Here is a 27,317-nt window from a genome sequence, read left to right as displayed (position 1 = left end):
TTAACACTTCAGCATCTCACACCTAAGTGCCCATACCTAAATACTCAGTGCATTCTGGGGCAGATTCTTAAAAGGGTAATGCTCTATTTTTGTAGTTAAAAGGACAACACTATCACATGCATATTTACATTAAATATTCAGGACATCTAAGCAGCTTTAATTCACATTCTACTGCAGAATCTATCCCAGTCAGTAACATGAATAAGGCAAGAACCTATTCTTGGATATGACACTGTAACTACCCACCACTGGACCACTAATCTAGAAGCCTCAATCCTCACCACTGGCAACAGTGGGGGACATTCACTGAGAAGATAATAGGTACTCACACAGTACTTCCAGATGCAGCTCTCTGCATCAAGTACAATTTCCCTTAAGAGCACACAGAGACCAAGACTCCTCACTGGCGCAGCTATAGAGTTGGGATCTCAGCTGAGTGACCAAGTCTAGACCTCCAGGAATCTCTCTGTCCAACCAGTGCTTCATGTCCCTCCCAAGTAGCTGAAACACACACTCTTTGAGGTTTGATTTACACACATACACACACACACACACACACACACACACACACACACACACACACACACACACACACACACACACGCACACATGCACACACACACACACACACACACACACACACACACACACACACACACCCCTGGGAAAGGCTGGCACAGGTTTACTAGCTATGCCTCCTTCTGCCCACACTATAAGGTAGTTACCACTGCCACCAGTCACTCCTGCCAGCTACCTTAAGGCCCTTAAGAAAGGGCGTCCAATCTTACTGTGTAATATTAATATTAATACAAATGGTAGTTTGACCAAGAGCAAATCTATTAGGAGTGGCCCACACAATGTCACCAAATAAATACACAAGTACTCTCAAATCTTAAATATTTCCACACAGATCAGCCACAATTAAAGGTTTAAATATATTTAATAATAAATAATAAAAGAACAAGACAATACAAAATATGTATTTGTAGTGATATCAGAGTTCAAAACACAGGAAATATTTAAAATAGCATTGCAGGACAGGCTCAGATAAATAAAGAAAAACAATATCTAAAACTAAGCTTCACTATATTCCTGACTGTATCTAACACAATTACTACACCCTAAAAACTTACTAATATAGCAAGGCAGATGATGTGTTAAATGGTTCTTCTTGTCAGGTCCAAGACAAAATATAGAATGCTCTGTCTCACTAAGAGACTTCTCAAAATAATGTTTCAAATATTACTGCTGGGCTAGCTTACAGAATTACATCATTTCTGTTCATCTGACTTCTAGTTTCCAGGCAAAACCCCCAATTGCTAGAAGCTGGCAGCATTTAGCATCTACCTGTAAAAATATACAGACAAGGACTTTTGCTCAGATCTTTATCAGATGCCGGAAAATGTATTTATTTATTTAGCTAAATGTATAACATGTTGTTCATATTATAAAGGGAAGACTGAACGGACTCTGAAACATAGGGTATATGAGTACATGTATAACATTAACAGAAAGAGAGAAACAAATGCCCTTTTCAGACATACAGTAACATGTCCTCAAGCTGATTTTAAGTTTTGGGTCATTGAACAGGTCAAAAGAAATTAAAGGGGTGGGGATTGGAAGCCCAACTGGAATTAAGGGAGTTAATATGGCAATTACAGTTGGATGCTTGCAACCCACCGGGCCTTAATGACCATATTTCACTTGTGCCAGCACTTAGAATTAGAGCAAATAGATATTCGATATTAAATATTAAACAGTTAATATTCAGTCATACAAACACAATGATGTATTAGCCATTTTTATATTGTGTAAAAATGTGATTAAGTATGTGCAATATGTTTTATATGTTTTATATATTTATATATATTTATTTATTTAATATGGAGTGCTTATGCAAGTATTTTTATGAAGGGTTTTTATAAAAGTTATATAAAATCAAATAAGCACAGTTGTTTTTAAGTAGGGAGATTTTTTTTAAATATGAGTCTCAATTAACTTATGACCAATGGGAAAGGTGTTGGGTCTATTTAAATTGTAAGGTGGGATGACAGAGTTGACTCTGATGATGTTTCTGGGTTAGGAAATGAAAGCGTTAAGTCCATTGATGTGTTTTATGGTGCTAGTGTGCGTTTTTGTACAATAAAAGTGTTTGGAATATATTAGAAGTGGCGTTTATTGACCTTGGACAACAACTGGAGTTTTTTGGATTTGTTGGTTTGTGAATTTTGACTTCAGGTGTTCCACTTTGATTACTAGATGCTGGAAGTCATAAAACAATTGCATTCCTTCATGCTTCCAATGTGCCAATTAGTCCACTCCAAAGACAATGCAATAAGCTTCATAGTATAGACTTTGGGTCTCTAGCTGCATTGAAACCTGTCAGATAGCCCCTTTTATGGCCTAGCCTATAAAGTAATTTCATTTCAAATATTTTTCTAAAGTTTGCTGAACTGAGGTTAACCCTCCAGTTTCCTCTGTTAAGTATATACATTTAAACAGTTATAATAGTACATGTACATTTCTGTTCTCTTCCAATAGGGCACACTGTGGATACATTTTAACCACAAGCACTTTACAAATACCTTTTCAATGCAAACATCTGTACAGAGCAGTTTGATATACCCATGACATACAGTTCTAATACATTTGTAACACAAGCATCTTATATAAATTTGTTTGATATTCACAAATGACATATAATTATTTATAAAATTCTAGCTAGCTGTGTTGGCAGCACCTCCTTTCATCACAGACACAATGCATGCACTTAGTAGAAATGTGTAGCATCACCAGTTCACTTACCAAATGTCTTGAGTGTAGATGAAAAATAGAGCCCTTGGCAAAATGTCATGCTGGTACAAAGAAGAGCATGCAACCTCTCAGAGAAGGCAACCTATCTGGGAACACAGTAGAGATCCAAGCACTGTGAGGCAGTAACTCTAATCACTGCATCATTGGCTGAATGCAATGTTTTTTAAGTCCATTCTGATTTATTGATTTCTTTAAGTAAGCAGAATGATAAGCAACAAACAAACAATTCAATCCCTTTTCCTGGTGGTTGTACTCAAGCTTAATTCAACTAGAGTGTTTATAGAAATTTAGATGACAGAGGAGAGCAAGAAGGTGATGGTTCATAGCCGCAAAGTACTAGTTATTACATAAACTTTATTGCTGAACTTTTTGTCTGGGATGCTGCAGAGGACTGTACAATATGAAATGGATGAGTCTCTCTTTTCTCTGTTGTGTTACAGCTTTGAGAATACTGTTTTCCTAAAATGTCAAGAGTACCTGTTTTTTCTCAGCAGACAACCCCAAAAATGTGTGACATTCAGTACGGAAAGGCCCTTCTGTTTGGTGCAAATAGAAAATCTCCATTTTTAGATAGACGTGTCTTCTGTTCTTCCCCATGTTCCTCACTAATTGCCTTCATGCCTTTCTTTTTCTGTTCATACTACATAATCCTTACTGTCAGTAAGTCTCCTTTGACAGCATTTCTTGGCATCATGGCTTACAGTTTATTTATTTCTGCATTGTGTCTTGTATATGAATTGCCCTAGGAAGAACAGTCTGCGATTGAGGGTCTTGTTTTTAATAGTGAACTGTTTGGCCTGATTAAGTTTTCATTTCTGCCTACATTCTCAATCTTATGGTCATCTCTTCTTTGATTTCCTAATCCTGATGAACAACAGATGTCTGTTTTGCAGCCATTTCATGTGAAAGCATTTATTGAAGTCCTTGGATTCTTTTAATTTAAGTAGTGGGTGGTGCCATGGTCTCAGCCAGAGTCCTTCACTATTTTCTGGGTTACGTCTCAACAAGTCTCATGATGGTATTTGTGCCAAACTGCATATGAGAAAATTGCAGTGTTATTTCATGATCACCATGGCCCGTCAGAATATCCTCTGGGTTTAATTAGTTTCCTTTTTCCCCTGTTTGATCAGAGAACATCATTGATAAGTGTCAGCTGCCCATAATTCTGTAAGGTCCTTTCTATCCCTTGCTCCTGCAAAGATCCTCACATTTCTAGAGTCTTGCACAGTCCAAAAGTTATGGCCTTCTTTGTATATCACTTACAGATTGATATGAAGAGCATCCAATGATATTCTGGGTTGAACATGTGATGCTCTTCTTTGACTTTGGTCAGGAAACTACCATTTATCTCATTTGTAGAGCTCTACCTGAAGCAAAAGGAGACAGAGTCAAGACTTTCCTTGTGGTTCCTTGGTGGACCAGACAGTCATTAGTCTCCCTTCAGGTAGTTGTATAATCTGACCTCTATGTCTGTTTCTCATGTAGAATTGTATCTATAGCAGTGGGGCAATGTTCTACAATCCCCCTTCATTCAGAAAGCAATTCTCTTGCATGCTGTCACCACAACCATGAGAAAGTGAACTGCAATCTTTAATGTTTCCTTTGCCTAGTACTGTTTGCCTTATATGAGAAACAGGCAAATAAGATCAATGATTGACATCTGTTTTCAGAAACAAAATGATGAAACATGTTTTATCTCCCTTGTCAGGTATTTTTTTTTTTTTTAAGAAAATCCTTGATGTCTTTCTTTATCCATTCTAAAGTAAAGGAGATAAAACTAATTAATTGTCCATGGCAAAAGGGGTCTGCTAGGTAGGGGGTTATTCAATAGTAAATCCATACTGGGTTAATTAAGCATCTGTTATATGCTGCTTCCTTTGCCAACATCTCATCTTCTCTCCATCCTGCCTAATAATAAATGTAACTTGAAAGTAGCATAAAAAATAAAAGGTCTAGTTATTACTGAAATATTGGTAAAGAGTACCAATAGTACATCCAAACAGCATATTGTTCTACTGAAAATACACACAGGAAGACTTGAACTCAAAAACAGACTTGATTTTGATTCTTTTACTAACTTAAACATTCAACAGTAAGCACTTTTGTCACCCTGCACTTCCTCAGACTGCATAATGTGCTTAAAATTAGCAAAACTATTTATCTCATTTCAAATTAATCATGTGAGTTAACAAGCCACATGATTTAGCTTTTTCCTTTTTAAAAAGGCAATGAACTCTTTTTTATCATTTAACCCTGGTGGGTGACAAGAGTTCAATTTAACCTGCCAAAAATACTCTTTCCAACTTAATTCAGATTCAGCATCAAATTTGACTTTAAAATGAATTACTTCATCCAATACACAAAATTTAAAATCCACTTTCCAACCATTTTCTTTATAATGTTTTCCCATTGCATTTTTATTGTCCTTTATGTGGACAGCATACTTGTGCTCATACACCCTCTTATATAACTCCCTTGTAGTACACCCTACATAATAGGCTTCACAGGATTGACAAATAATTAACTATGCTATAAACCTAGAGAGTGGCTTAATGGTTAAGGTGTTTGCCTTACAAACATAAGGTGCAGGGTTTGAGTCTCCCAATGAATAATTGGCTAGGTTTACAAAGGCAATTAGTATAGTACTAACCTATGAACCTAAATTAGAGAGGGTGGACTAATGGCTAAGGTGTTTGCCTTACAAACACAATGTGCAGGGTTTGAGTCTCACAAGGGTTAATTGGCTACGTTTAAAATGGCTCGCAAGGTCTATTAGCTTAGTACTAATCTATGAACCTATTTATATGCATATTTTCCTTTTAGATGTACAATAGTAGTTCCTATCTTGATTTCTTTTACATCTGTTAATAAATTTCTTCCTACCCCTACCGGAGTACCTCAAGGTTCTATACTCGGCCCTACTATTCAATATCTTCATAAATGACTTCCACAAGGCTATCCCCAACACAACAATTGTACAATATGCTGATGATTCAACATTAATCTGCTCTGCCCCTAACCTAACAGACCTCCAAGCCCTAACTCAAAGTGCCTTTTCAACCACTGAAAACTGGATGCTACAAAATCACCTCTCCCTAAATGCCAACAAAACTAAGATACTCCTTTTCTCTCCCTCTAAATCCTCCTCTCTTGACAAAAAGTCATTCCAAATTTCCAGCCACAATAACTCCTCTATCGAAATCGTACCCTCCTCCAAACTTCTTGGTGTCACAATCGACGATCAACTAAAATTTAATTCCTATATCCAACTGAACATCAAAAAAACGCACATAAAACTAGGTCTACTGTATAAAAACAACCACTTCCTCTCTCCTAATTCCAGACTAACCCTTGCCTCTACCTTCCTCCTTCCTACCCTCCTATACAGTGCCCCCCTGCTCACTAATCTTTCATCCTTTCTTACCACCAAACTAGAGCTATGCTACAACAAAGTCGCTAGATTTGCCACTAACGCCAAATCCTCTTCTCATCACTGATCCTCCCTTCACTCCCTAAACTGGCTTGAACTTCCCAATCAACTTAACCTCCTCCAACTCACCACAGCCTTCAAGCTACTACTACACCCTTCTAACTGCCCTGCCTTTTCTAATATTCTGCACCCTTATACCCCCCTCAGACTACTTAGATCTTCTCAACACAACCTGATCACAGTTCAAAAACCCCAGCACCCTGCTGGCCAGCTTATCTTATCCTTTACACTTGCTAAAAAATGGAATGTCCTGCCCTTGTCACTTAGGACATGTACCAACCCAAATAACTTCAAAACTCAGCTTCATTCCTACCTCTATCATAACAGAATTTGCAACTGCACTCCTCTGCCTACAAATCCTAAACTTTCTACTCCATTTGCCCGAGACTAACCTCCTCCTATTCTTCCTTCCTATTCCTTTCTAAAATTATTAGGCTTAGTGAACTACATAGTAAAGCATGTATTATCATCATGTGATGCCTTCCTCCCTAAACAAAATTGGAATTGTTAGTGTTTCTTCTGTTGTAAATACCTGATATTTGTAATTCAGAGTGCTTATGACTTTGCATGTTCATTGAAATTATTTTTGTAATTCAGAGTGCCTATGACTTTGCATGTTCATTGAAATTACTTTTTGTAAACAAAATATTTGAACGGTAGTAATTCCTTGTTTTGGAGCTTTTCTCCCCGGGCCTCCACTGAAAATGGGCTACCAATGCCCAGTGGACCTCCCCGGTAATCAAACTGAAATAAATAAATAAAATATTTACGCATATTTCAATTCATACATTTTACCATCCCTGGATTTGTACATACTGGTTGCCTATTATTCAAGCTGCTCTGGAATATATTTTTAAAGCTCTTTCCTGTTTTTTGCACAAATACTGGTCCTTCTCCTATTTTTTTCTCAACCTCAGCACTGCATTTTAAGAACTTCCAATTGTTAGTTATAATGTTCTTAATTGCTCCAGAATCTACACTATTAGTAACTTGCATGACTGTTTTAAAGTCCTTCTTAGCATTATTTCCACCTATCTCATGTTCAGCTCTTCTTTCAAAAGTTTCTTTAGAGATTCTTAATACATCTTCTTTGGGATGGATATCTTTTTTCTATAAAACTCTTACATAAGCTGCTACATTCATTTTGAATTTTTTCTTCATCGTCAGTTAAACGATATATTCTTTCCAACTGTCCCCTTACTATATTCATTATCGTACTTTAGGGTGCATGCTATCAAAGTGCAGATATGAGTTATTCTGCACATTTATCTTGTAAATAGTAGTAAGCAACTTATCATTTTCTTTATACACAGATTCAAAAACCTAAATATACTCTGCATTGTACCCAGATGAAAATTTCAAATAGCCACATACTCCATTCAAATAGGTTAAGAACTCGTCTAACAAGTTCTGCTCTCCTCTCCAAATTATAAAAGCATCATCAATAAAACGTTTATAGAACACAATCCCCGGGATTCATGAAGCTCGGCGCAAGGCCGGTGTAAGGCCTGCGCCGGCGGTGCAGTGAATAGTTGGCGTAGTAGCGCCATATGCATAGTAATGAGAGCGCGCCACAGACACGTGCGTAGTGTACGTGAGCGAGCCCAAGTAGGATGCGTCCGGAGGCGTGGCTAAGCCGGCAGGCGATGAGCAACCTAATGTGCTGACTGCCACGGTCTGCCCATAATAGTAATGGCAGCAGCCAGGGCCCGTGCAGAATGAAACGCACGTAGAGTATGCAACATAGTACCCGTCCCAACAAAACGGAGAAGCAAATACAACCCACGAAGCCCTAAGTGTACCCGTGCAAGGAACAAAGGATACGCGTAACACCGTGTTTGTCCCGCAATGCACCGTCAGCGGGCATACCCAGAGAAGGTGTACCGCAGCATGTCAGCGCGCCGCACCGACATAGGAGTAGCGACTAAGGTTACCACCTGTCCCACTTTGTGAGGGCAGTCCTCCATGGGCAGTTGTGTCCCGATAAAAATATTAAAACGGCAAATGTGCTAAGATTGTAGGACATAATGATATCCCGTATTTAATGTAATGGTTGCATGAAATGGTTATTTCCGTAACTGAAATACCTAAATGTCACAAGAAACAGAATAAGCAACCAAACTGCTACAACAATAAGCTTTTATTTAGGCAAACAAGTGAAGTTTTATGCTATATAGTGACCGTGGGTATGTGTCGGCCTGTAAAATCTGATGTGAGTCCCGAAAATGTCCCACCTTGGCCACTGGAAAAGGTGGCAACCCCAGTAGCGACATGGGCATGGTCACCAGGGTTACCAGCTGTCCCACTTTGCTATGGACAGTCCCTCATTGGACAGTTGTGTCCCGGCAAAACTCAAAAAAATGGCAAATGACCTGAGATTTCCTGCCAAAAATATTCCCGCAATATACCTGTAATAGTAGCATAAAACATATATTTTGTATATGAAACACATACATGGCATAAGAAACTGAATAAGGAACCCAAATGCTAACAGAATAAGCGTATATTATGGCAAACAAGTGAAGTTCTGTCAACTCCACTTGCTGTGGGTATGTGTTGTCCTGCAAAATCCAATGTTTCCACAAAAGATGTCCCACTATGGGCATTGGAAAAGGTGTCAACCATAATGGTCACAAGCAGTAGTGAGAGTACACAGCCGGGTAGCTGTGTCGACATAACAACAGGAAGGAACCAAGATACCCTAAACACAGGCAAACATGTGCATAGCAACATGTCCCACACCCAGCAACGTGTTTGTCATACACAGGACGGCGGATGTCTAAGTGTAATATCCAGAAGCAGAACCCATGCATGCAGATGTAATACACAATAGCCCCATTGTAGCATGTAAGTCCCACCCATGTACGCCTGTGCACCCAAACCAGCTAGCATCCTTGTGCAGCTACACACCTACACACAATGGGCATACCTGAAATGTGATAAGAAGTATTGTGTTAGGCAGTGCCACGCGGGCAAATATGTACCCCACATGTCACCAACCCACCTCAGGTACAGATATGGAAATGGCTGCATGTGAATGTGTCTGCAGAATGTGTACATCCCGCATGTGGTATGTACCCGTCAAACCATATAGGTTTGCACGCCACGGTGCACATAACTGTACACATGTGGACAAGTCGGGTTGTTGAACCACCGCATCGATGATTAGCTATGCAGAGAAGTCAAACACATATAGCGGAACATGTGCCTACCAAACAGGACGTCCTAACAGGGTGCCACAGGCACAGAAGGGGAAGGTGGGACATCACATGTGGAGAGTAGCGTTTCCGACGGCCAAATACACACGGTCAAGGTAAAGGACGGAACAACATGCATATGGCGGATGGATGTTGTTAGAAAAATATATATAGAAACACATATGAAGTGCCAGTTTAGAAGCAAAATACTATATAATGCATTGAATTGTACCGTATAATATGGCAGTAGAAATGATCATGCATGTAATTGGTGAAGCGTAGCTGCAGTGTGATCGAACTCTGACCCTGGCAGTAACCAGTACAGCAGGCCCATGTCTCTCAGCATTAATTATCTGCTGGGTTACAGAAAAATAAATGTATGTACATGCATAACATCCTCCCTTCCCCTGAGGAGGATGGCCTTGTGATCTCTATCGAAGATAGAGTACAACTCCTTACCAGAGAGACAAAGGAACGTATTAAGAAATGAACTGACTATTGTATCGGAACAGTCCAGGGTACTTGAAACACCTACAATCACAGAAGGACACTGTAATTGACCAGGTGCCTTGCAAGGCTGTGTTATTCTCATGGGAAAACATTTTAAAAGCATGACCGCAGCACCCACGTATGTATAGAACATTGCGGACCATAGTGATGGAAATGCCCTGTGACCGACCACTTCAGTAAGGTGGGCAAAAGCTGATTGTAAACACTATATAAAGAAATTGCTTACTGTATAGAGTCAGACAAAACTCTCATACTTGGACTGTATATTAGTTTGCCTACCTGTGTACACTACTAAAACGTTGTGAACCCGAGCTTCCTGTGTTATTGACTGTCCCTTAGAAAAGCCTACTGATTTCTACAGTCCCGAAAATGTCCCACCTTGGCCACTGGAAAAGGTGGCAACCCCAGTAGCGACATGGGCATGGTCACCAGGGTTACCAGCTGTCCCACTTTGCTATGGACAGTCCCTCATTGGACAGTTGTGTCCCGGCAAAACTCGAAAAAATGGCAAATGACCTGAGATTTCCTGCCAAAAATATTCCCGCAATATACCTGTAATAGTAGCATAAAACATATATTTTGTATATGAAACACATACATGGCATAAGAAACTGAATAAGGAACCCAAATGCTAACAGAATAAGCGTATATTATGGCAAACAAGTGAAGTTCTGTCAACTCCACTTGCTGTGGGTATGTGTTGTCCTGCAAAATCCAATGTTTCCACAAAAGATGTCCCACTATGGGCATTGGAAAAGGTGTCAACCATAATGGTCACAAGCAGTAGTGAGAGTACACAGCCGGGTAGCTGTGTCGACATAACAACAGGAAGGAACCAAGATACCCTAAACACAGGCAAACATGTGCATAGCAACATGTCCCACACCCAGCAATGTGTTTGTCGCATACACAGGACGGCGTATGTCTAAGTGTAATATCCAGAAGCAGAACCCATGCATGCAGATGTAATACACAATAGCCCCATTGTAGCATGTAAGTCCCACCCATGTACGCCTGTGCACCCAAACCAGCTAGCATCCTTGTGCAGCTACACACCTACACACAATGGGCATACCTGAAATGTGGTAAGAAGTATTGTGTTAGGCAGTGCCACGCGGGCAAATATGTACCCCACATGTCACCAACCCACCTCAGGTACAGATATGGAAATGGCTGCATGTGAATGTGTCTGCAGAATGTGTACATCCCGCATGTGGTATGTACCCGTCCAAACCATATAGGTTTGCACACGCCACGGTGCACATAACTGTACACATGTCGACAAGTCGGGTTGTTGAACCACCGCATCGATGATTAGCTATGCAGAGAAGTCAAACACATATAGCGGAACATGTGCCTACCAAACAGGACGTCCTAACAGGGTGCCACAGGCACAGAAGGGGAAGGTGGGACATCATATGTGGAGAGTAGCGTTTCCGACGGCCAAATACACACGGTCAAGGTAAAGGACGGAACAACATGCATATGGCCGGATGGATGTTGTTAGAAAAATATATATAGAAACACATATGAAGTGCCAGTTTAGAAGCAAAATACTATATAATGCATTGAATTGTACCGTACAATATGGCAGTAGAAATGATCATGCATGTAATTGGTGAAACGTAGCTGCAGTGTGATCGAACTCTGACCCTGGCAGTAACCAGTACAGCAGGCCCATGTCTCTCAGCATTAATTATCTGCTAGGTTACAGAAAAATAAATGTATGTACATGCATAACATCCTCCCTTCCCCTGAGGAGGATGGCCTTGTGATCTCTATCGAAGATAGAGTACAACTCCTTACCAGAGAGACAAAGGAATGTATTAAGAAATGAACTGACTATTGTATCGGAACAGTCCAGGGTCCTTGAAACACCTACAATCACAGAAGGACACTGTAATTGACCAGGTGCCTTGCAAGGCTGTGTTATTCTCATGGGAAAACATTTTAAAAGCATGACCGCAGCACCCACGTATGTATAGAACATTGCAGACCATAGTGATGGAAATGCCCTGTGACCGACCACTTCAGTAAGGTGGACAAAAGCTGATTGTAAACACTATATAAAGAAATTGCTTACTGTATAGAGTCAGACAAAACTCTCATACTTGGACTGTATATTAGTTTGCCTACCTGTGTACACTACTAAAACGTTGTGAACCCGAGCTTCCTGTGTTATTGACTGTCACTTAGAAAAGCCTACTGATTTCTACAGTCTGGTTTTAACAACTTATTTGACATTGTGGTCTTTCTTAGCCGGAATTCCCTTGGTAAGCTACAGGTCAGAGTGCATGGGTGGTTAGACATCTGCGCAGGAGAATTTGCCTAAATGGTTCTTCTGGAGTGAAAAGACCTCCGACTGAATTGTTGTGTGTAAAGAGGCTGTCCACTGTGTGATCTGTGGCTGAAAAGCGGAAAACTGGATCCCAAGAAGAAAACGTGCAGTCATAAACAGGAGGCTCAGGTAAGGAGGGTTTGCCTCTTTGTCTCTATTGTAGATCAGGGACCAGACTACATTGTGTTTCTGTTAACAGTTGTGATAGCAGGTCAAGACCAATCCAAGTAGTTTTAAATCTGGACATAGATCAGGGGAACACAGAGTAGAGTAAATAGTCATTGTAGACACTACAGTGGATACAGGGAAGGAGATACCACGTGGTACGAGAGAAGGGTTACGTAACAGTCGTGTAGAGGATATGGGAGATTAGTGCACAAACAGATCATGTGATCCGCGTTTGAGGGTGACGTGAAGTATATGCAATTGCAGAGAGCACATAATGTGAGATATTCTGCAAAATGGGGTAATAAATATGACATTGATGGTATATTAGACAAAATATCATTACTGAAACATTGGAATCACTGAAAATGTGATGCAGATGTTCTAGGGTAACCACCTGTCCCACTTTGTGAGGGACAGTCCCTCTTTGGCCAGTTGTGTCCTGCAAACAAACTGAACAAATGGCAAATGTCCTGATATCTTAGGACAAAGATTTCTCAGATATCTTCTTAAATGGTAGCATAAAACAGTAATTTTGTATCTGAAACACCAAAATATCATAATAAACAGAATAAGCAACTCAAATGCTACAAGAATAGGTTGCTCTCCTGGCAAAAAGTGAATTGCTGTCCTTAGTACTGGCCGTGGGTATGTTTTGCCCTGCCAAATTACACGTTCCTAACACTAATGTCCCACTTTCTGCATTTGAAAAGGTGGCAACCCTAAGATGTGCAGGCGAAAAAACAGCGACAATTGGGTATCCGTCAAGCACATAGGTGGACTGAGGTAGTGAACCGAAGGGAACAGAACACTAGAAATGCGAAAGCATCATACGTACAGAAGATGATAATAATACAGTAGTAGCGACAGACCCCCCCACCCCCCTACCACCTCCGATACCACATCCAGGATATGAAGCGGGAGGGCAGGCTAGTCCCCCCCACGTTATCCTGTGGCAACAGAGGTATCACAATGACCAAATGTAAGAGAAGCTATTGAAACCACATCCCGAACTCGTAACATACCTAGGGACACTCAAGTAAGAAGACAGTCACTAGAACAGAGTGAGGATATCTGTCAATTAATTGAAGTACCGAACCCTCATGCAGGACAGGAAGGCCAGGACCCAACTCCTTTAGTGTATAGACCGTGGACACCAGAAGATATCTGTAAAGTCACAGAGGGAATTCCCCATCTACAAAGTAATCACTATTCACCATGCAATACCCCTGTATCTTCTGATAGAAAAGCAAAGGGGGAATGGCGGATGGTACAGGATTTACAAGCTGTAAATCATGTAATAATACCTAGGGTACCGATGGTGCCAGACCCACACACTATATTGAATGCTATGAACCCGCCACAGAAGTATCTTACCGTGGTACATATAAGCTATGCTTCCCTCTCAATACCTATACATCCAGATAGTCCGTATTGTTTTGCATGTACATTCAGGGTAACATACACAGCCATACCCGGCTATCGCAGGGATACTGTGAAAGTACAACGATATTCGCACAGGAGATGGCTAGCAACATTCCGGTGTTTACTCCACCCGGGGCCAGTCAAGTTCTGCTTTATGTGGATGATATTCTGCTTGCGGCCCCTACCCAGCAGCAATGTAGGGAAGATACAATAGCATTATTGAAATATTCAGCAGAACAGGGACATAAATTAAGCAAGCATAAATTGCAACTACAGAGAATACAGGTCAAGTACCTGGGATATGTGGTATCCAAGGAGGGTAGAACATTACATGACGATAGGAAGGCAGCAATTTCACAAGCACCCAAGCCAACTACCAAGAAGGGAATGATGTCCTTCCTGGGCCGACTAACATTTGTCAAAGCTGGTTACCAAACAATGCTTTGGAATCTGCTCTATTGTCTGCTTTAATCTTTAATACACCTATGGCAGCACAACATATACTACACTGGATTCCAGTAGCAGAAACAGCTTTCTGCAGACTAAAATGATTGATAGCTTCAACATCTGTATTAGGTCTGAGGAATAATCACATCAGATGTTGTCAGACTGTAGAATGTAAGCAGGGATATATGACGTCAGTCTTGATGCAACAGCATGGAAGTAAGCAACGCCCATAGCTTACTACTCATCGCAGTTGGACACTGTGGCATGGTCAGTGCCACATTGTGTACAGGCAGTTGTTGCAGCACCCATGGCAGTACAGGCCTCGGCCTTAATGTTATTATTCCACCCTCTCACTGTGAGAGTGTCTCATGCAGTTGCGATCATTCTGCTGCAAGAGAAAATAGCATTCCTGACCTGTGCTAGACATCTGTCTTGTTTGACCATACCCCTGAGTCAATCTCATATGGTGATTGAACGTTGTACAACATTAAACCTATCAACGCCACGTCCGACACCTGTGTATGGCACACCACACAGTTGCCTATATGAAATGGAGGAAATAACTCCACACAGACAGGATATCACTGATATACTCTTAGATGATGCAGAGGTGACAGTTTATGTGTACGGATCATGTAGAAAGAGTCCTACAGGAAAGAATCAAGTAGGTTATGCAGTAGTTATTGATAATGAGATTGTAGAAGCCCAACCCCTGCAGCATAAGGTGCCTGCTCAAGCAGCAGAATCGATAGCTTTAACACGTGCTTGTACTCTAGCGAAAAACTGATGTGTGGACATTTATACCGATAGTCAGTATGTTGTCTGTACAGTGCATGTTTATGAGCAGCAGTGGAAGAATAGGGGAATGATAACATCCACCGGTAAACCGATCAATCATGCGCAATTGATCTTGAATGCGTTAGATTCCATTCAGTTACCCACTAAAGTAGCTAAATGTAAATGTGCAGCTCATACAAAGCAACAGGATAACAGTAGGAAAGGTAAGGCACGAGCTGATGCAGCTGCAAAACAAGCAGCCTCACAGTTGGAAAGTGTCTTTTGAATGAGGAATGACAATCCTCAGACATTCTAGATGTAGAAATGTTACAAACAATGCAAACATCAACTATGAAAGCAGAAAAGCAGACGTGGGTATGACGAGGAGCAATCCTTGAAGACGGACTGTACATATCCACAGTGAGAAAGCCAATATTAACGTCTAATGTATTCAGATATGCGGCTGTGTTGAGCCATGGGTAGAGCCATGTCTCAACAGGAGTATGGTACAGTTGGTTAACAGAATATCCCTAACATACGGAATTAGGAACCACATACAAACATCATGAGCAGCGTGTCATATTTGCAGTAAACATCATGCACAGGGAGCATTTAAACTGAAGGGAGTGGGTTTACCTACACCACCATAACCGTTCCGTACTATTTGTTTGGAGTGTATACAGCTGAATAAATGTGAAGGGAAGAAATACTGTTTAGTGATTATAGATATATTATCAAAATGGGTAGAAGCATTCCCAACCAGGAATCCGGATGCAGCAGCAGTGGCAAAGGTCCCAGTAAAATAAAGTATCCCTAGATTTGGCATACTATAAAGAAGCTACAGTGACAATAGAACACATTATGTGAACCAGACAATCCAGCAACCTGGGGGATTATTTGGCATTTCCATGAATATAAATTGCATGTACAACCCACAGTCAGCATGACTGGTGGCGCGGTACAATGGGATCCCGAGAAATAAGTTGAGGAGGTTGGTGGGTGACACCCAGACGAGTTGCATTTGCTGTCTACCTCTAGCATTGCTGAGCATGACAACAGTTCCAAATGTAAAGTGTTTGACCCCCTTCGAAGTAGTATTTGGAATGGCATATCATGTGCCAGAGTGGAAAGCTGTCATGCCTGCAGAGCTGGAGGTCAATGGCTCATTAGCAGGTGACATGAGAGGATTGTTAACCAATAACACTGTTTTGCAGTTAAAGTCTTTTACAGATAAAGAGCAAGCGAAGCCGGACGCATATCTGACTCCAGTATCCTGTGTGTATTTCACTGTTATCCAAATAAGATAATCTCCGAGTCCAACATGTGAAGGTCTGTACCAGGTACTGTTGGCAACGCCTACTGCAGTAAAGTTTGCGGAGAGGTCGTTCCGGGTTCACCTCACAGTTTTTCAAACCGGTAAAGGATATCAAGTCTGATTTACATCTTGTAGCTGATATACCACAGAGACTGAATCACCCGGGCCAGACTGTATAACAATACAAAGCAACCCCAAAGACATTTGGTTTACTGTCCTACTGATCATACACCTATTAACCATGTTTGTGTTGACTTTACATTTGCTGGGACCTTACCTGCATATAACTACACAGATACAAATAGTGATACGTGATGAACTGGCCACAGAGTGGCATCCACACTTCAACACATACCTAGGCATGATGCGTGTGCATGTACAGACTATGAACATTTTAAATTGCTGTGTTTGTACTGCCATACCTACATCATATGGAGGACTTCCGATGTATGTTGTCCCCTTGGGGATAGATTGAGACTTGTGAATATTTACACTTTGATACAGGTTCTGTGAGATCACAGGACAAAGTGGCACTGTACTTACCTGTTACACAAAAAGGAATTGTTTGTTTTCATAAACATGATACAGTTCAAGTTGGTGGGAGTATTTGTAACATAACTGTGTCTTACAAATGTCATATAACAGCCAAAGATCACAGTAGTAGTTGTAGCACCATTCATGATTTGTATTGAAGCTTCATGAGAACAACGTGGAAAGATGTGCAGAAACATCCTGAATTGTATAAACAGTCCTCTGTTATAGACAGGAAAATGTTACATGCAGAGTTAACCCGCATCAGTAGTAAAGTAGAATATTGTTATTTTGTTTGTGGGAAAAAAGCATATCAATGGTTACCTGAGAATTGGTCCGGCAGTTGTTTTTTGGGTTATCTGGCTCCAGTCACATGACATACTGCACAATTGCCTCTGGGTACGAAACAAACTATAAGACATATAGCTCGAAGAACTGGGAACACAGTCGAGAAACCCACTAATCCAGTGGGTGAAATGGAAGCTGTTCTGAAAATCCATTCTTCTGCAAGAGATAAAGGAATATTGACTCATATGGACTTGAGTGACAGCGTTATATCCTGGGCTGGAACACTCCCAGCTTGTGGAGTAGTGAAATCAATCAGGGAACAGAGGAAGTTGTCAAAACCTGTCGGAGGAATGAGCAATGTGACATTTCGCTTCTGAACTTGTGACTGATGAACTGGACGCAATGAGAACTGTTGTGTCACAAAATGTAATAGCGCACGACTGCACCCTGGCGGCGAGAATTGGTCTTGGCGCTTATCAAAGAAGACCGCTGTGTCTAAGTACCACATAACATGAACAATATCAACGCCCACCTAGAGGTAATACAGCAGGTGTCATCCATGGCGGAACCAGGCCCAAACCCACTGACGAACCATTTCCACAAACCATTTGGTGGATGGGGTTCAGTCATACTGAATATCTTGATTGCCATTTGTGTTGTTCTGCTCATATTGGGAGCATGTGTCTGTTCGCGGCGGATACTTTGCATGTAAGTATTAGTCAGGGACTCTGTCGACGTATCTGTAACCGAGACTATGTATCAAGACCTGTAGTGGTATTTGTTAATACAAAATGAAATCCTTTCTGAAATGTACAACAAATGACTTGCCTAGTTAAACGTTCCAGAGAGGAAGAGGCTAGGGAATGAAATAATGTTGTATATGTTTCTGGATAGAATAGAAGCAATCAAAGGAGGGAGAATGTTAGCAAAGTATATATTTAAACATATATATGACGTGCTAGTTTAGCAGCAAATAGTGTATAATGCATATTATTCTATTTTACAATATGGCAGTAGAGCTTATCATGCATGTAATTGCCTGTAGTGTAGCTGCAGTGTGATTGAACCCTGACCCTGGCAGTAACCAGTGCAGCAGGTGTATGTCATTCAGCATTAGTCATCTGCTGGGTTAGAGAATAATAAATGTATGTACAGGTATATCTGTCATCCTTCCACTGAGGAGGATGGCCTTGTGAGCTCTATCTAAGACAGAGTACAGCTGCTCACCAGAGAGACAAAGGAACCTAGTAGGAAAGGAAGTGACGACCGGATCTGAACAGTCTTGGAACCTTGACAGAGCAGAATTTACTGAAGGACATTCTAATTGACTATGTGGCTCACAAGGCTGTGCTATCCTCATGGGAAAACATTTAATAAGCATTACCTTAGCACTGTTGTAGGAATACAATATTGTGGACTATAGTGATGTAAATGCCCTGTGACTGACCACATCATTAAGGTGTGCAAAAGATGATTGCAAACACAATACTCATACAGCTGTTACCTGTATAGAGTAAGACAAAACTCTAAACTTGTACTGCATAGTTATTTGCCTCCTGGTGCACAGTAGTAAAACGTTGTTAATCTGAGCTTCCTGTGTTATTGACTGTCATTTTGAAAAGACGAATGAGTGTTACAGTTTGATTTAAACAACGTAATTGACAGATGTGTATGTTCTAGCATGGGAATAGGTCAAGCCAAACACCACAATCACCATGTGTACCACATACAAACAGCCAGTAACACGCAGTAGTAGTGCATGAAGGCATACACGACTGTGGGAATAGTACAGGACATATGGCACGTGCCAAGTGCAGATGCATGACACAAACCCCAGGATGGGTGTCCCTGCAAAGAGGAACATGTGCCAACCACACCTCCCACAGATGTACCGGCAATAAAAACACATGCCAAACACACAGAAACACTACCGTCCAACACACGACTGCAATGGAGGCTGGTCAAACACCAACATGAAGCATGCACAAACAGGGACTTGTGTAATTGTTGCCTTAACACCACCCCATAGGCCAAAGAAGAATAGAATGGACATATGCATGTAATGTTGTGAAGGATGTGTGGTAGTCCTCAGTATCACAGTGTTAGGGACACAGATACACTGTCATCAACTGTGACGTATGTGCACTGTAGACAGCATACCTGCAAGTAATACAGAGGACAATCATGTGCCACAGAAATATACACTTGAGAAAGAGGATAGGGGATAGACAGGTGTAAATGGGACAAACTATGAATATAGGTTCATACGTCCATAGGTACAGGGTAGGCCATCGACCCAGGTTCAGCCATAACCCTACACCATAGTTAGGATTACTTTGCCAACCTTCTGTGCCGGAGATAAAATACTTATGATATTGCTGTACCTCTGTCAAGCAGTGATAATGATGTAATCCCGCGCCTATATCTCCAATTCCGCATCCAATGGCCAACATACCCCCGAACAACGGTAGGAACGATCTTTGCCTCACATGTACTGCGCTGTAGATCCACAGCATTGTGAGTCTCCGGGTGACATATGTGTCACTCCAACACATCCCATTAATGACCGTGACAAGGTTCATGTCACCTGCCCTTGTGGTTCTGAGGGATACAGATACAGTAGGTGAAACATAGACATGACATATGGGTTGACATGGCCTCGTATGTCAGGCACAGGTCAACACTAAACAACAGGTATGTGACTGAATGGGGCAGGGGTCCTACAAGTGGGGCAGCATTACACAAATCCATGTCACCCTGCATCTGTATGACAATTAACCTATGAGGCCTTCCCAGCTGCTGTAGGTGTTGGGTCAGATACCCTCCAAATGGGGCAATGTAGTAAATCATAGGTGTAACACGTAATGGGTACAAGGAGATAATGACCTACCCTGATGTAGATGTGAATCCCTGCACAAACAGGTGGGCTATGTAGAAGTCCCACCGAACCACGATAGCAACGTGTGTGTTGAACGAATGGTGACCGACAAACTCTGTCCCCTGATCCCTGGTAAACACCCCTGCGCTCAGTGGACAGCCACCTATATGCTGGACAGGGGTGACCTAGTACTCCTCGACAGGTATGATGTTGCATTACTTAGCATTTAGCTGTGGGACAAGTCCCTGACAGCAGATATGCATATCTGGGAGGCCCCTTTGAAGGATATCTGTGTCAGATGTCCGTCCCACTATGGCACCTGTTTCACAGTCATCTACAAACAATGTTGCCCATAACACCCCTGTGTGTGCCTGTACTGTGGAAATGTAGATGTATGAGAGGAGTGGACCCAGGGAAGGGCCCCATGGGACACTGCTTGCGACAGGCAGTAGGTCTGACATGCTTCCAGCAACTATGACCGCGTGGATTGTGTTACATAGACAGTTTACAACACATCCTGTGATGTACGTGTTCACATCCCAGCCAATGGGTTTATCAACGATACCTGAGGGGGGTAATGTGTTGAAGGCCTTTGCTAGGTCGAGGTAGGCTGTATGGACTGCAAGACCCCCATCAATGGCCTCGGTGACTGTCCCGAAAATGTCAACCATGCTTTAAAGGCATGAACCGCCCCTGAACAAGCCAAACCGTGTTGGATGCAAAGTATGCATGTCCCCTATGCCTTCATGTACGAGCCGCAGTATGATCCCTCCCCATGTCTTTGCAGATAGGTCTCCTCATGGTAATGGGACAGTAATAACCAGGGTCAGAGGAGGCATTGGCCCTGTGACGTGGGACAACAGTTGCCGTGCGACACAACCTGGGTACGTTACCTGAGGTGAGGCTACAAAGAAATAGCTGTCCTAACTGTGGGTCTAATTCCTCAATGAGATAGTGGAGTACACAGTCGGGTCACCAGCTGGTCTCATGGATGCTATGTCCACTACCCTGGAGAGAGCATGTCCCACCCATGTGTCACAGAACATTTGGGGACCACAAACCGCTGGTACAGACATCTCCTCATGTGGGGGGGAGGGTGTGGAGATGTCCTCACCGAACTTGTCAGGCCGTATTTTGGCAATGTCTGTATGTTGAGTAAACTCCACATCTCCGTGAACCCAGTCAGAGCATATGTGGGAGTGACCTCCCAGGTGTCGAGCATAGCAAATGAAGGTGGTATGATTGTCAGCCAGGACAATGTAGGTATATCTGTGGAACGTGCCCTGGACCATGTCATGACAGCGTGTAGCTCTACACATATGATGAACAAGGGTGTCATACCTCACAAGGTGTCTGCTCCACCTTGTAGTAGCCACCTCCTCTTGTTGTACAGCCTGTGTATGGCTGGGGTACACCACACTGGATGCTTGGCATTGGTACAATGAACCACAGTTGGGTAAGGGAATGCCTGGTTCATGCAGTCCTGTAGGTACTGGTAGACGGCATATGTGAGTGATGCAGTGGCTGCAGTACTGTCGACCACTGGCTCAGGGTCCTTAAAGGAGACCACAGTAGTGTGCAGAATTGGGAAGTCTGCCTCTGAGCAAGCAATGTGTATGGTAACCGGCAACAATCACAGCAACGGATGCCAATAGCCGAAGCCATTGTCCAAATAACATAGATTACCTTCGGCATGACAATATGTATTATGATACATGTATTGACACGTGTCTGCTAATTACAATTGCAAATGGCTGGTAAGACCGTGCTAAAGTTCCCGTGATGTACCTAGTCTGGAGGTGTTGTTCCGACAATAAAGTGGCGATACCTCCCAACCGTGACCTCTGGGGATTAATTAAAGCGGTTGTTAACCTGCAACATTGGATGTACACCATTGGGTTCTGGTCTCGGAAAACATGGTTCCTGTAGCACTACACAGTATGGGTAGTCAAGCAGACATCCGCGATTGTTGAACACACAGCATCAGTCAAACCCACTGGCCACAAGGACACAGTCTGACAAGCTCTACACTTTACATATGCACAGTGGTGTCCATTGTAGGACCCAAAAATTCTACTTCATGGAATGCCTGCCAGCTTCCGTCATCACCCACGTGAACTCATTGTCGTGACCACGTCACACCTACACATATGCAACGCAAGCGTCTTCAATGTTGATGATAGCTGTCCATGAAATGCAGCACATATGCACAGAAATACCCAGGGTACCGGGTCCATAGAAGTGCGTCCACATCACAGTCCCGCACACATGAAGGATGTGTAATGGGTACTGTCGACTGTTACAGTCAAGGGATCCTGGGTATGTAGAAACTGGGCTTGGTGTTGTTTCACGGGTAATCCTTTGTCCCACCCCGTGGGAGGGATGTGTGCGTAGCACCTGCCTTACTCTCCACTAATAATGCAAACCATCCACCGGAGAATGCTAAATGCAGGTGTGAAATGTGTACAGCCCTATACTAGTGTCCAGTAGGCAATATTCATGGATGGACAAGCGTACGGCCAAGATGGCACCCACAACTGCAAACCCGGGAAATTACACAGCGGGTAAGGCATAACACAGGAAATATACATCGGGAGTACAGTTGACATTCCACATACAAAGTTGGACGCCCGTGCCAACACCGGCGTACACAGCACTCAATCTGCCAGCAACAGAATGAGGAGCACCCGCTACCATACAGCGGAACAGATGTGCGACCTGTGGAACACATACTAATGGCACACCCACAACGTCAAGTAGGATATGTAAACTATGGCGTTCCCACCTATGAAGACAACATGGTTAAATGAATACATAGGTGATCAACATGTTCTGGTGGTGTTATGTTGAAAATACAGTGACGGATATGTCCTATTGGGATGTCTGAGGTTTATTTGAAGCAGTTGCTAACCAGCATCTTTGGATGTATAACATCTGTTCACAGTACTAAATCACCTGGTTACGTAGCACCACGTAGAATGGGTAGTCAAACAGACATCCGCGATTGGGGAACATACAGCAGCAGTGAAAAGCACTGGCCAGTTGGACATAGTCCAGCAACATCTAACTTGACATATGCACATTGGTGTCCATTGAAGGACCCAAAAATACATTCTCACAGTACCCACTCCAGCTGTGTCCGAACAACAGACGATGATATAGCCATGACTATGGCACAGTTAGACATATGCACCACCAGCGTGTTTAAGGTTGCTGACAAAAGTCCATGAAATGCAGGACATATGAACAGAAATACCCAGATCGATGTGTCCATACATGTGCGTCCACATCCCAGTCCCGCACGCATGGAGGATGTGTAATGGGTACTGTCGAGGGTTGCAGCCATGGGATTTTGGGTATGCAGAAATGGGGCTCTGTGTTGTCTGGCTGATAATCTGTTGTCCCGCCCCATGTGAGGGATGTGGGCGTAGTACCTGCCTTACTCCCTACTAATAATGCAAAGCATCCACCGGAGAATGCTAAATGCAGGCGTGAAATGTGTACAGCCCTATACCAGTGTCCAGTAGGCAATTCACATGGATGGACAAGCGTATGAACAAGAATGCGCCCCTAACTGCAAACCCGGTGGAATTACACTGCCGCAGTAAGGCATTACACAGGTAATACACATAGGGACTACACTTGACATTCCCCATACAAATAACACAGAGACCCAGATGAGAAAGTCCAAAGCAAAAATGAGGTACTGTAAAAATGGCGGTGACCACTCAGAGCCCACCAGGAATTAAATGCAGTCACCATAGTTTATTGCAGTGCTTTTCGTCTGCTTCATAAGCAGACTTCTTCAGAATACATACAATGCAGTTCAATTCACTACATTTAACACCCTTAATTGGGCAGTAAATAAGATGTGCTAAGTATTAATTAAATGCCTTAAAGGCGAACAAGCTAAAAAGTCTACTCGGGTTACAGATTGCACACAGTGAGTAAATCAGACATTGCCTCAACATGTACATTCTTCCGCGAAAATAATACTATATGTATTAATATGAAAGAAGACCCAACATAATGTTTTCCAAGTGTCTGAGTGTATACGTTACATATATATGTTCTAGGGATTGTGCCAATATATTAATAGAAGTAGAGACACCTAGTAATATAAATGAACCCTAATATATAGAGATAAACACTATGATTATGACTAATGTAAAATATATCAATGGAATGTAAAGATTAAACATGTGGCAAAGTAAATATTTATTTACAAGGTTAGTTGAATAAAGCAATTCAGATATCCTTGTCAAAATACTAAAACAAGGCCAGCCAGGTGCTCTGTCTCACATGTACTGGGATGTTGTTCCACAGCATAGTGAGTGTCTGGGTGATGAATGTGTCCCACCAGCACGTTCTATTAATGACAGTGCCAAGGTGTACGTCACCTGCCCTTGTGATTCTGAGGGATCTAGATTCTTTAGGTGAAGCATAGTCATCAAATCCGGGTTCGACCTGGCCTTGGATGCCAGGCACAGGTCACCTCTGGGCAAGTGGTATGCGACGATATAGGGATGGAACCCTTTCAGTTGGTCAGCATAACACATATTCCTGAGACCCTGCATCCATTTGTGGATGAACTGTCGGGGCCTTTCCAGCTGCTGCAGGTGTCGGGTCACAGACATTCTGAACAGGGCATTGTACTCAATCATAGGTGTAATGAGTGATGAGTACAAGGGGACAATGACCTCCCCTGATGTAGATGTGAATGCCTTCATGATCAGGTGGCCAATGTAGAAGGTCTATCTAACTACGTTAGCAATGTGTGTGTTGAACAAACGGTTTTCCGACAACACGGGTCCCCAGATCCCTGGTAACTCCCTCTGTGCTCAGTGGATTGCCACCTATATGGTAGCTAGGGGTAACCTCGTTCTTCCCGAAGGGTATGACTATGCATTTTACAGGCATTTAGCTGTAGGCCATGTCTCTGGCACCAGTTATCCATAGCTGTGAGGCCCTTCTGAAGGATATCTGTGTCAGATGTGTGTCCGACTATGGCACCCGGTTTGCAGTCATCTGCAAACATTGTCAGCCATAATCCCCCTGTGTTTGCTTGTACTTCTGAAATGTAGATGCAGAAAAATAGTGGACCCAGGACTGAGCCCCGTGGGACAACACCTGTGACTGGCTGTGAGTATGACATGGCGCCAGCAACTATGACCGTGTGGGTTCTGTCACTTAGCCAGTTTGCAACCCCTCTGGCGAAGTATGTATTTACATTCAAGCAGACGGGTTTATCAATGATACCTGAGGGTGGTATTGTGTTGAAGGCCTTTGCTAGGTCTAGGTAGGCTGTATGGACTGCTTTGCCCTCATCAATGGCCTTGGTGACTGATCCTAAAAAGTCAGACACATTTAAAAGGCATGATCTGTATTTGACCAAGCAAAACTGGGTTGGATCCAAAGTATGCAAGTCCCCTATGTCATTATGTATGACTTCCATCATGATCCTTCTCCATGGCTTTGCAGATAAGGCTTGTCAAGCTAATGGGATGGTAATTACCAGGGTCAGTGAATGCACCATCCTTGTGAAGTGGGACTACAGTTGCCTTGTGCCACTACTTGAGTGCGTATCCTGAGGTGAGGCTACGGTTAAACAGCTGTCCTAACTGTGGGTTTAATTCCCCAATGGGTTCATGGAGTACACAGCTGGGACACCATCTGGTCCCATGGATGCTGTGTTTACTGCCTTGGAGAGAGCATTTCACACCTGTGTGTCACAGAAGTTCAGGATCTACAATCCTCTGGTATAGATATCTCTCCATGTGGGGGTGAGAAGTTAGCACCGAACCTGTCGTCCATTATGTTGGCAATGTGTGTATGTTCAGTCATCCTCACATCATTCTGAACCCAGTGTGAGCATATCTGGGAGTGTCCTCCCAGGTGTTCAACATAGCTAAAGAAGGCCTTATGATTGTCTGTCGAGTTCTTGTTGATTCCTCTGTTGAATTTCCCCTGGATGATTTCCTGACAGCCTGTAGGTTTTCACATACAATGAGCAAGGGTGTCTTACCTTACAAGTATTCCACTCTATCTTGTAGTACCTACCTCCAGTCGTTCTAGAGCTTGTTCATGGCTGGGGTCCACCAGACTGGATGCTTGGCTTTGGTACAAAGACTCTCAGTTTTGTATGGGATTGCCTGACTCATGCAGTCCTGTAGGTGCTGGTGGAAGGCATATGTACGTAATTCAGCGGTTTGAGTAATGTTTACCACTGGCTCAGGGGCCTCAAAGGAGACCACAGTAGTGTTCAGAAGTGTAAATTCGGGTTTTGAGAAAGGTATATGTATGGTAACCAGCACCACACACAGCATTGCATGCCAATAGCAGAAGCTATTGTAGGTTGTCCAAACACAGGTGTGGAACATCATAGCAATAAACCACGCCTGGATGTGGGTAATGCTAGATATACTCACGGCAGAGGTGGTGCGTTCCTGAGTCCGGCCGAGGGACCACACACATATGCGGCCTTATGCATAGGGCAACTAGGCAGCCTCCTAGGGTGCCGCTCTACTCGGGGCACCTTTCAAGCCTTTATTTTGTGTAGGTAGACCAGGACGGGGTTAGCGGGTGATGTGGCGGTGGCATCATGGAGTACTTCTGCCTAGGGCACCACGTGACCTAAGGCCACTCTTGCCGTGGGTAAATACAGCAGTACCCACACCCAGACGTGGGTCATTGCTAGTATGCCATATCATCTATGGAAAGAAACCATATATTCCCAGACATAATGGCACAGCATAATGCCTGTCCACCGCCCAAAAGCAGACATATGGCACCCGCGGCGGTGCGGACGTACTGCGCGAGATGTCCGTTACCAATGTCGACACTGTCTCGCTCTGTGAAACAAAGTCAACATAGCGATTCAATACTAAACAGCGACGGAGAGCCCGATGTCCCCGTTGCTGAGCTGTTCAACCTGTTCCGCCATGTTAAATGTATGTAGAAGAGCGGGACTGGCCCAAACTAAGCAACGGACATGTCCGTGGCTCAGTGAAAGCCGTCACGCAATGTTAAACCCATGTAATATAGCGAGACAGGTTATAAATACCGGGGAAAAAAGGGGTTAAATTTTTTATGTTAAAGGGGAGAGCCCGGGGGGCTGGGCCAAACTAGGCATACACATTGGG

Source organism: Protopterus annectens, chromosome 5.part0 (genome assembly GCF_019279795.1).
Source record: "Protopterus annectens isolate FY-2018-M chromosome 5.part0, PAN1.0, whole genome shotgun sequence".
NCBI classification, from domain to species: Eukaryota; Metazoa; Chordata; order Ceratodontiformes; family Protopteridae; genus Protopterus; species Protopterus annectens.
The sequence above is the reverse complement of the archived record's forward strand: the minus strand, read 5'-3'. Positions refer to the sequence as shown.